We start from the raw sequence: 12,031 nt of genomic DNA, 5'->3' as shown, positions 1-12,031 counted from the left end.
TTTTACTGTAGCTGTGAGACTAATTTTATTTGTAAAGTTCAATATACCAGACATATTTTGGTCACAAATGTGAGACACGTCTGATGCCAGCCGTAGAATAAGAAACACATATGTGACACAAATAATGTCATATACACAAAAATAGGTAAACTATTAAAAATGTAAAACAAACACTATCTTGTATCTATCAGGATTGAGAGAGAGAGTGTTATTAAGAGAGACTCTACACAAAAGATTTACTAATGTACTGAAAACATGGCATAGGTAAAATAATAGCATACCTGTTACTAAATATAAGTACAAAACGCATTCCCATTTATTGTATAAATCCAAATTAACATTTATAATTTTCTCTCTGAGGAAAGAATTTTTTTTTTCTTCTTCTATGAACTGTACTTGAACATGTTGTTGTTGCTGTTGTAGGGTTTAACGCCATTTTTCAGCACACGATAGGCTATACATGGCGGCCAGTATTAATGGTGGAGGAAGAACCTGGGAAAACACTGGAAAGAACCACCGACCCTTGAGAAGCTACTGGCAAGATAACTCACATACCCACATTGGCCTAATCCTAAACTCAAACCTATGCAGACAGAGGTGAGATAGCAGTGATCCGGAACGGAGAGCGCTTTAGACCACTCGGCCACTCGGGGCCCCGTACTTGAACATGTGTTCATTATTTGTTTCACTATGGACGGATAGTTTTATGTTTACGGAATATCAGTATGTAACTTACTTTTATAAGGAGTTGTTTGAGTGACAGCATGAACACATTATAGGCTGGAGAATCCACATGTATGTTAGAGTTAGCACTGTGAAATGCTCCAAAGATAGATATTCACGGTTTGAGCTCATGATAGAATGAATAAACTTGAATAAAAGTGACCAGTCTGGTGAGCTTGTGGTTAGAACATCTGCCTCAGATGCAGCAGGTTGTGGGTACGAATCACAACCGAGTCATACCAAAGACTTGCAAAACGGTACTAACAGCTGCCTCGCTAGGTGCTCCACTTTAAGAGATTAGTCTTAGGTCTGGATGGATAGTGTGAGTGGGTGGGACATTGTGCTACATGTCTGTGGCATGATGTCCCAGTGGTAGACATCACTACAAACTGCCACACTGCAGACATTGTAGCAATGCGACTGAAAAAGTGTTAGAGCTAGGTTTACAATCCTAAAAGCACACACAGACATGAATAATAACATTTTTGCCATATATATACGTGTTCCACTCACCTTAATCTTACCAAGAATCACAAGGATTATGTAAGATATTCAGTATTTGTTGTATGATCCAATATTGTACAATACAAAGAGTTCTTTGTAGAATAGTTCTGTAGAAATATCAGTAACCGTATGCACTCTTTTTCTAAATTAATAAAACACAAGATAGGTACAAAGCACTTGGCAACACAGCTGGTCCATTATCAAGGAAATACATGCACTATGTTGAACTGCACATCCATTGCCAATTACCTTGAAGCCCATTAAGATGTCCTTTTACAGATCTAATTAGTCCAGACATCCTTCTATCACTATGCCAAAAATCTATAAAGTGTTGTGTTTTTGTCAGTTGGAAATCAAATTACCCCCGTCTGCACAAAGAGCTGAGTCAGTAGCAATAGCAAACCCTTTGTGAGATTGCAAGTTTTGATATTTCCGTCAGACATGGTTGTCAGAAGAGTGCAGTGTTATGAGTTATTGATCAAGCCATAATGTTAAAGGCATGAAAAATTAGCTCCATTATGTTCACACTATTTAACATCAAAACACTTTCTAACCATTTTATTAAAAGTGTAGGTTTTGCAGAATTATACAAATTCCTTGAATGATTATGTTGTTTACCAGTTGCAGAACTTCATGAAATTATAATAAATGAGTGACCTGGTGAAACTGAAACATGTTGCAGATTAGGTTATTCTTGGATATTGTTTCTCTAGTTTTATTTTTGTTTTTTATCATTTTATCTTATTATTTTCTCTCCAATAGAAAAGAGTTTTGCATATATTATTTTGTAAATGATACAATACAAGCTAAGTAATCATTTTTATGAAATACATGCACAACCAGTGTTTTAACTCTAATTCAACAACCAGTTCATTTCCCTGCAATATAAATTGAACATTCAATGGACACTATTGTGAATAAAAATGAAAATATTTCTAAATGTCACATCTCCAAAAATAACACACAATACAAATTATATATATATATATGTGTGTGTGTGTGTGTGTGTTATTATTTGTGTCTTACATTTCCCTTTTCCATGGTCAGTCTTCCTCAAACATGCCCTCTGTGTATCTAAGATACCATAACTAATGCAATTAATAATGCATATTGGTCGGAAAGGACCTTGCTATTAAAAACTAAGTTTCAGGAAGATGAGGTGTTGCAGCTCTGCTTTGTAGCAGCATTTGTTTATATAATTAAACAAAGATTTCATTCCCCCTTCCCACCCTTACATAATTTACAGCATGCAAGGCCAAGTCAAACTTGTCATAATAAATAGTGAAACCCTTCAAAGAATTATGAAAGAATCTCACAAAGTGGTAGGGACCAATAAATTCCAAAGAAGATGTCTAATCCTATTCTTGAATTCGTTCTAACTGCAGGGTGTGGCAACCATCTCCAATCATTTTGGGAAACTCAGTCAATCAAATATAGTAGCAAAATATGTTCTTCTTTGTTTCAAGTCTTCATATTCACATGACAGTTTTAAGTTCACTGTAGGACACGGTGCTAGTGATATGAAAAAATGGGAACCAGCCTGGAAATGGGTGAACATAGCTGACCAGGATTGGTTAATAATATAAGTTATATGTTAGGAAAAGAATCTTTTTGAGAGCTTATCCTAGTTGTAAGTGAAAAAAATAGAAACATTGTTTTATGATGGAATTTCTGTCCTTTAACAGTCTTGAGTTAGGAACACTCATTACTAAAATTAGCACCTGATTCTTTGGTGTGGAATTGAAAGCATATGTTTCAAACAAATGCAGGTCCAGAAAATGCTACGGCTCATATCCTTTCATCAACACAGAAGCTGACATACAGGTTTCATCTATGTTTTTTTATAGGTTTGATCATGAACACTCAAATATTTTGTTATTGAATTTTTGATAGCATGGTGTTTGCATATGTTTACTATGGGAACTTAATTAGTACTGTGAGTCCGGTAGATTTATGTTTCATGGTGCTTCCTTTGATGTCATTACCAGCATTCTAGGTTATGTTATATTTACAATTACTTTTGTCTGGAATAATACATTTTTTTAACTGGCATCATTCAAAATATAATGCAGATATACCCTCAGTTTGTGTCTAACCAAAACTGGTTGATTTATATTTGTTGTCATTATGCCCTCAAGCCAGTACAGCTGAATTCCTTTGTTAATACATTGGCTATAAAGACATATTGTAGTACTAACCTATTACTAAATGCAATGCCTAGTCAAAATGAATCACTTTCTATACACTGTACTGAGGTCATATGGTCAATGAAATATGAAAATGTAAGCAATGACCTTTGAAATGACAGCATGATTAATTAGGTCTTGTTTTCAAATACCTTCTAAAAACTATGGATACAGTGGTAGTTAATTCTGCAATATTTTCATTTGTAACCAATGTGGTGCAACATAGAATGTATCATTCAAAGCCATTGCTATAGTGTTTGAATGAAAACTCTGTCTTCCATTGCTATAGTGTTTGAATGAAAACTCTGTCTTGACACAACCATCCATAATGTGCATGTGATCATATGCTGTATTTGTTCAAGGCATTGGAATCAGGCATATTGTGGTTTGGTTCATCCTTTTTGGTTACAGGACCATATATATTGCAGAAATTAAACTACATTGGCAGGATGATCAGCATAGGATAAGTAGGTGTAACTGTTCTAACATTTTGGATGACACATTGATCTTTTCACTGAGGACCAACTTTGTGTTTCAGACAAAACCCAGCATTGATGTTACTATCAGTGCACTACTGATAACACGATGTTAAACATAGCTGCCATGACCATTATGTCGGAAGACTTAATGGAACCTTTTTTATTTAGGACCAACTGGATATCATAAGGCATTTTGGAGAAATTCATTATCAATCCAACCATATATTTAGGGAAAGAAGCATTGACAGGATTCTCATCATAAACATCATGGTAGTAATTTAACGTCATCACATCGGCATTATCATTTTGGACCTACTGGATATTGTAGGGAATTGTTTAGTGAAGATATAGTGATAGTAAGGTTTTCAATATAAAGTTTATGATGGATTTATTGAAATCCCACATTTGCACGATTTTAGTTTCAGACCATTCTGTAAGTCAGAATGGCACTAAGTTTTGTTAACACTGAACATCACATGAAGTATTTTAGAAAGTATTGCTTACTGTTTCATGTTCCAGACTGGATGAACGAAATTACCAACAAGATCTCAATATATCATAAGAACGTTTTAGTAAAAATATAAGATGCAGCTGATCTGGGCTGATATCAATAATAACATGTTTTAAGATAACAACCATAATGAAAATTTCTGGATGCACATCAATACTTTTTTACACCGGACCAATCAGGCATAAACAAAGGTCTTCAAGTGAAAATCTTTTTGTCAGTATAATCATCCGTTTGGCTTTCACATTGGCACCATATTATTTTGGACCAAGTAGGATTCATACCGAAACTGTTATTAACAGCACAGTGACAAAACTAGCATTTATTCATGTGCATTGAGAACAAGTTTTTCAAGATGGCCACAGTGCTAAATGTAGGATCCGTATCCTTTTCGTCTAGGACCATGTAGATATCAAACATTAATGCTCGAAAATCTCAGCTAGATCTTGCTCAATTATGTGTAAAGCTTTAAGGCAATTCTCTTAGAAGTTTAGTTATTTAAATACTCTAGGAACAATAACAGTGATATTGACACAATTGATGCTATGTTAAATCTAGGGTCCGTCCCAAGGAAAGACAAATTACACTTGAGAGTTATTCCTTCCCCGGCTAGGAAGGAGCAACATGCTTTCAAGGCCCGTGTGAGAATGGAGAATGTTGTGCCCTGACATTGGGAAAGAGCAGCACCTTCTGGACGCCAACGTGGGCAAGTTGTACCCACATAAAGGATGGAGCAGCGCCTTCCCAAGAACAAGTCGCATGCCCCCACCACCATATAGATGAGAACCACCCTCTTAAGGCCCATGAGAGTGAATTGCAATATTCATATGACAAGGAGCATCATTTTCGCAAGGCCATTGGATAAGTGAAGGGAAGCAGCTCAAGCTGCTTTGGACAAGGAGGACAGCAATCACGATCTGTAAGCTCTGAGGAAGTCTCTTCTATCAGATAAGATTCGACTTCCCGGTTTTTCATCCATCACAGGTGTTGAATATCGATCTCCAGTCAATGGAGTCCCATCAACGAAACAGGACAATCATGGTTGATAATCAAACCCTTTTCCATTATGCTAATCAATATTGTTGGCAATATGGAGTCAGCTTATACACCTCTGACTAGGGAAGGTGATGAGATAAGCATCCACTCATTTCCTATGTTCTTCTTCAATTGCAATGGTATTCGGGGAGTACTATTCGAGGGAAGCAAATTTTCAATCTCCTTCGTGGCTTCATGAGCGTTTATGTCTGTGCTTCAAATCAGTTCAGATGTGGCATGTCTCGGACTCTACATCATCCACTCGTGTGGAGCCAAACAAAAAGAAAAGGGAAAAGTCCTCTCCCCACAGGTGATATCGGTGTGACAAGTGTTCCCCTCACCCAAAAAATGTCTGCAGGTGTGGGCAGTCCGGTCATTCCCAGTGAACAGTTGTTTGATGATGTTACCCATACGTTTACTGCCTTCTGCCCCAGGATTTGTGTCCAAAGCTTTCAGGCATGGAAGATAACATCATGATGGAGAGATTCGGGGCTGCTCCATGGCCAGACCTTCTTTTCCAACCTTATTGAATTATGTTATGGGAGCTTTCTCATGGGATCCTATGAGGCTGAGTGATTTAAGGACCAAGCTTGTGCATATGGAATCGGGTCACAATTGGTACTTCCAGTTCAATACCCACGAATGTAGTTCTAGTCTATTTTTAGAACATTTTTCCTCTCTCATTTAGGTGGTGATATAAGAGTTTTATTTATGCAATTTTGGTAGGGATTTAAAGGTAACTGTTTATTCTTGATAATATGAGCTCATGGTGTTGTTGTCTGTGTGTACTTCGGCGACAGTGCACAGTGAGTAATAAGACCTTGGTGATGATCAGGAAGTTATATTTGTGCTCTGTTTACATAATGCTCTGTTGACAGTACAGCATCTAAAACAAAAGCAGGTCAACCTTTGACAAGAACTTCACCGTGAAGTCATCTTTGAAGGTATTATATATCTCCCCACGGTTGATATCGATGTGACAAGTGTTCCCTTCGCCCAAAATATGCCTGCAGGTATGAACAGTCTGGTCATTCCCAGTGAACAATTGTTTGATGATGCTACCCATAAATTTACTACCTTCTATCCCCGGATTTGTGTCAAAATTTTTCAGAAATGGAAGATACAAAAATAATGGAGAGATTCTATTTCACGACTGAAATTAATGAGTGCATTAATTTATTTTATACATCATTTAATATTTTTTTAAGATAAAATGTTAAAAATGGGTCCTTTTTGAGAGAAGGACTTTGAAAATGACCCAGTACGTTTCTGTACTAACAATTTCAATCAACATGTGTACTTCATGAATAAAACTAATGTCTGTATTTACTGAATCAGTATTCTATATATATTTATTTATTTTAATCCAATATTACAGTAACCTCAGTAAATTCTAACTACTGATATATAATTCCGTTGCTTGAGAACAGGGCCGACAATGAGTAGGGGGCAACCAGGGATATATCCCCTGGGCACGGGCCCGTAAGGGGACCCGGGCTGAACAACACTTTAATTTTATAAAATATTTTTTTTTGTCTTAACAAGAACTAGGAGAGGCCCGGGTATTTCTTACCCCAGGGCTTGTGATCGCTCTCTATGGCCCTCCTTGAGAATGTATATTAACTAAATTGTATTGTTCAAATGCTATAGTACAACGGTATGTAATAGTCAAAGGGTTGCATTTGAATACATAAATAACAAATGTGAAAATAGCTATGTTGTTAATTGACGATATAAAGATGAATATGTGCAAAGTTAAGGTGGGTGGGTGGTGGATAGCCAAAGGCTGTAAATTATATTTGAACTGGCTATTGTCCGTCCTATGATGGAAGTGACAATATCTAGAGAAAAAAATAACAGTTTTAAAAAAAGTCAAGTGTGATGAGCAAGTTGAAAAGAAGTTTTGAGTATAACATAAAAATACAAAAACAAAGTTATAAAGCGTTATAAAAACCTCGCGACCTCTTATTTGGCAAGCGAAACACAGACAGATGTGGATCGTTATATGAAAAGAGTTTCAAGAAAACTAATTTCCTACCATATCTTGGTGTTGTGTATGATGAGTGTAGCTTATCCATTTGTTATACTTAGTTGTGTATTTACCAAAATTGTGGAGCAGTTGTAATGACTTGACTTGATTGGATAATTGTTTGCTTCCTTGTATTTGTAAAGGCTTACTAATACTTTGATAAACATTATTTTTCACTCTTCTTTAAAATTGAAGCACATCTTTCCACCCATCCCTGTCGTGTCATTTTAAAGATTTCATTCACTTAAACTGATTACATAACAAACAACTTTGAGCCAAAAAGAAAATGTGAAATGCTATGTAAAATGAGTTAATACACAAATTAATTTCATTTGTGAAATAGAAATATTAATTGAAACTTGTTAAAAACGTTCTGGCTCCTTTAAATACGTACTTGGTCCCTTTCGCTGACAGTAAGTTTTGTTAATGAAAGGTATTTTAGCAAAACGGACCGATTGTTAAAAGATTATGTTAGAAGAGATTCATAAAATGCTATATGAAATGAGTTACTACATAAAATACTTAGGAAAATTTAAATATTGATTGAAACTATTAGTAAAATCATCCTCGATCCATTTCATGTGTCCATTTTTCTTTCTTAATTTGCTAGTTTTATTCGTATAGTGACTTTTCTATACACTACGAAGGAACTTGGGTGCATTTCCTACCACATGCATTTCGATAGTACCATCATGCTGCAGATTGTCTCTTTGATTTTTAGGTGTTAAATGTTTTCAAAACACTTATACAAACAAAGTAGTGACTGGTCAACGAAATTTGTTCAAACTGCTCTTAGGCTTTCTTGTTTTCTATTTGAAGACCGTTATCAATGTGAGATTTCGAAATTTTATTGAAACAGTATAAAAAAAACTCTTCATCAGCTTCACACACACACACACACACACACACACACACACACACACACACACGTCTGATCCGTTTTATCGGAATAAAATCGCTGTAACATAATATTTGAATTCCTCGGAAAACCTCCCATTGGAAACTGTTAACCTCACTGATTGCGATGTAAAAGGAGCCAGTTAGGTTTAGAGTTTGACAGTGTGATCCTGAGTGCCGTTTAGACGTGATGACTGCGACGGAGTTGTTTCAAATAACAAACTCTCTGCATGAATGCTGGCGAAATCTAGGACCTGTATGATATGGTGCAGCTCCTTGTTCAAATGTGGTTTATTAGAATTTTCGCCAAGTGTTTGGAAGGGATTGGGAATCTAGCTACAAAAAAGGACACCATTTGTATAGGCGCGAGGCTTGCCAAGCTTGAGAAAGTCTGTGAATTATGTTCGCTTGGGTGGGATCTTTCTGTTGCACACCACAAAAGCCTCCGAGTAATTTGATATTATATAATATTCTACAATTCTCGTTCCTTATGAATTGTGGGTGGGAATTCACTGTATCGCAACTTTAACTTTGTATGATGGACTAACATAGATATACTAGTTTAATTGTTTTGTTGTGAGATTTAGGTGACAGCAATGATTCGGTGCCTAATGATGCGTGTCTGAATGGTTGATACGAATCGTATTCAGTTCAGTCAGTAGTCAGGGGATAAATGCAAAACGTAACGTCATCCTAAAAGATGTGATGTGATGTGATTTGGACTTTTTTTTAACGTAGCTTTAACAATTTTTCAGTCATATCGCTACGATGTCTGCAATGTGGCAGTTTATATTGATGCTTAGCACTGGAGCATCATGGCGCAGACATGTAGCATGATGTCCCACCCAGTCACATTATCCTGACACCGGGCCGACCAGTCCTAACACTAGCCTTTTAATGCTGAGCGCCAAGCGAGGCAGCTGTTAGTGCCGTTTTTGTAAGTCTTTGTTATGACTCGGCAGGGGATCGAACCCACGACCTCCCGCATCCGAGGCGGACGCTCTAACCACTATGCCACCGGAGCGGTCTTTTCTTTTTTATGCCTACAGCACCCGGTATTCCCAGGTGGTCACCCATCCAAGTACTAACCGGGCCCGACGTTGCTTAACTTCGGTGATCGGACGAGAACCGGTGTTTTCAACGTGGTATGGCCGTAGACCATCCTAAAAGAAGCAACACTTCAATTAACTGAAAGGTGTTCCGGAATTTTTTTATTCAGCAATGGTACATTGGAAAATATGTGGTGTTCAACTCCAGTCGTGAATACGTACTCGGATATCAGATGTTTTATGCTACGTAAAGGTGTGCCACTGTGTTCTCACTACATGGCACATCTGTCTTGCTTCAAGATAGAAAAAAATCCGCGTCACAAATCACCATCAAAGAACCGATTTCTGTATCCCGACCCAGTGCACACGCCCGATTACTGTTAGCCGACTTGGTTATATCATACTAGGCCATTCAAAGGTGGAGATATGTAGTTATTACCATGAACAGATCATACACTGGTCCGTGGATATAGTGTGTGTGTGTGTATCTGTGTGTGCAGATCACGTGAAATGAGACCAGAATCTTTATATAGCGCCAATCTCCGCTACTTTTCAATTAAAATCAACCATCCTGTGACCTACATAGTTCCTTTGCAGAAGTTACATTATCCTGAACCTTTCCTGTAGCTGAGTTGATGATGGTTTCATCATAGCCAGGTACGTTTGAGTATAAAGGTACCCCACTCTCTATTGGAAAGGACAACCAATTTGTGTTATTTTATCTGCAAAAGATCATAAAAGTCGTTTAAATGTAACAATATATTTACCGTTTGGAATTGCTGAATCCATTCTTTTTCAGACAGCCATCTTTGTATTGCTAATTGCAATACTTGCTCTGTGCAGATATTTTCTAGATGCTGATTCCACTAAACATTCGCTTGTGTGTCCAGGATGCTAAGACTTTATTCTCTTGTTCACTCTTCGCTGGCAACTTCAAATCCACTCCACCCCATGGGCGCTGGGGATCTGGAAGGGGAATCACTCTTTCAGTCAAGACATTAGAGTCATAAGCTTGTTTCCATAAAATTGCAATAATTTGTCTAGAGACTATGCATTATTTATTGCGGGTGAAACTAACATTTCAAGGCATGCTTTGTTAATTTTCATGGCACTATGGTGAAGAAGTTTCACCTTCTAAGGTACAATGAATTTTATATAACATTTTGAATTTGATAAAATCATCCCTTGTTAAGATATCGGAAAGTTGATAAAATCGTCCTTTGTAAGTCATATAAAATTGAAAAAATCTTTTTGTTAGGTCTCTGAGAGTTATTGATCCTAAAACCCTTGAAATATGCCAGAAAGTTAAATCCTTTTCCTTTTGTACGAGTTAAAAACATATGCCTTGTAACGTATCAAACTCAGCTAAACATAATGTATAGATTAAGGATCTGGTCATCGGGTCGCCAAGGAAATGAAAGCTGACGGCAAACAAGGCACCTATTCCAATAAATCAATCCCAAACCTGTATTCATAATTAATGGGTGGTTGCCCATCAATACCCTTGCAAGTTTGGAGGGGGTAATTTATTAAAGTACAAAATACCATAGAAAACGAAACCGTTATATTATCTTATATTTACTGGATTATTTGGATGGTTGGGGGTTTAACGAGCACAGTAAAGGTAAATACTCAAGATAAAGAATATTTTGAAAGTACCGGGCGTGAGGTAAATGGTTGAGTTCAAAGATATGGTAAATGAAAACTTGTGTCTTTATTGATTTCCTCTGAGCCTAATTTCCCTCCTACTGTATGACAAGTTATACCCAGTGTCATTGCGACGTATATCTTAAAATAAAGATGCCTTGGAAGCTATTTTATTCCTGTCAGTTACACAATTCGCACGAGCAAGTTATTGCTTTGTGCATGAATTGTTTCTTAATCTACGACCTTAAGCTTTTATTTCTCATGCACATTGGTATTGTCCTTCTTTAGAAGGCAATATTTTCTTTATATCAATGAGTTTTTTAAAAATGGAAATAGATTTTGAATTTCTGCCATCTTGTGATAGAGAGTTCCATATTATAGTTTTTAAAAGTAGTTGTTTCTTTATTACGGACAATCGAAATACAGATATAAAATTAATCGGTTTGAAGTCATCGTTGTCAGCGTATAACTCAGACCAATTTTTATGTAAAATAATGATTGAATTTTTACAACATTTCAAGTATGTTAAACTTAGTCTAGGAATGGAACAATTTGACAATAAATTATTCTAAGTACTGCTGTCACTGATCATATAAACTTAAATATTGCTTGCTTTAAATTCTGGCATGAAAAAAACAATTTACATGTAAATCTTTTTTGAGAGAAGTTGCAGTGTTAAAGTGGACCAGAGATTTATTGTCAAGTTATTATTTAAAAAAAAATGTATGATGCAGTCATTCAAGCAATGTTCATGTTTTCATAGGTACCAGCCATGTCACAGTAACGTATCATCTCTCTCTCTCTCCTCCTCCTCCTCCTCCACCTGGTTCACATGTTCCATAAGTAGTAAAGTGGGATACTATAGCCTCAATGGGAATTAGCATTACAGACCCCCCTTGTTAACATATAGCCTCAATGGAAATTTAACATGGAGAAAAATCGTGGGAACATATAGCCTCAAGGGAATTTAACAT

At 36.6% G+C, this 12,031-nt stretch overlaps 1 non-coding gene across 1 annotated transcript; it reads right to left on the bottom strand.

Moving 5' to 3' along the window:
- Positions 1 to 9,401: 9,401 nt before the first annotated feature.
- Positions 9,402 to 9,520, bottom strand: LOC149782415 (5S ribosomal RNA). Its single transcript, XR_016414846.1, has one exon. It is a non-coding gene; the product is annotated as a 5S ribosomal RNA (ribosomal RNA).
- Positions 9,521 to 12,031: the final 2,511 nt, after the last annotated feature.

The sequence above is a fragment of the Sinohyriopsis cumingii genome, chromosome 15 (genome assembly GCF_028554795.1).
Source record: "Sinohyriopsis cumingii isolate HCF-2022 chromosome 15, ASM2855479v2, whole genome shotgun sequence".
Classification (NCBI taxonomy): Eukaryota; Metazoa; Mollusca; class Bivalvia; order Unionida; family Unionidae; genus Sinohyriopsis; species Sinohyriopsis cumingii.
The sequence above is the reverse complement of the archived record's forward strand: the minus strand, read 5'-3'. Positions and strand labels throughout refer to the sequence as shown.